Source organism: Eimeria mitis, genomic scaffold (genome assembly GCF_000499745.2).
Source record: "Eimeria mitis Houghton genomic scaffold, Emh_scaff2356, whole genome shotgun sequence".
Classification (NCBI taxonomy): domain Eukaryota; phylum Apicomplexa; class Conoidasida; order Eucoccidiorida; family Eimeriidae; genus Eimeria; species Eimeria mitis.
The window spans coordinates 7,977-8,529 of NW_013570692.1; positions in this window are offsets into that span (position 1 = coordinate 7,977).

Consider the following 553-nt stretch of genomic DNA (forward strand, 5'->3'; position numbering starts at 1 on the left):
ACCACCTGGTTTGTCGCTGCGTCTGCTGCTATCGGGGAGCTGTTGCTGCTGTTGTTTTCGCTGGGTCCTCTATGCTTTGTGTTTGTTTGTGTTGCTGCTGCTGCTGCTGCTGCTGCTGTTGCTGCTGCTGCTGCTGCTGCTGCTGCTGCTGCTCAGGTATTTGCTGTCGTTTGTGATTGGCTTCGGCGGCATTTTGCTGCTCTCGATTTTCCTCTGCTGTCTGCGTGCGGCCTACGTTAAACACATGGTGAGACAGCTAGCTAGCTAGCTACGTAGCTAGCTAGCTAGCTAGCTACCTAGCTAGCTAGCTGGCTAGCTAGCTGCTAGTAGTCCCTGCGGTAGCTGGCTAGCTAGTATTGCCTGCGGCAGCTAACTAGCTAGCTAGCTAGCTAGCTAGCTAGCTAGCTAGCTAGCTAGCTGTGGCTGCAGCCGCCTTTGTTAGTGGATCTAGCTGCCTCCTGTTGCTGCTGCTGCACCTGCTGATGCAGCAGCAGCAAGATGATGGATGGGTTGATGTTTCTGTGCAGCAGCAAGAACCACAAGTAGTATGCTG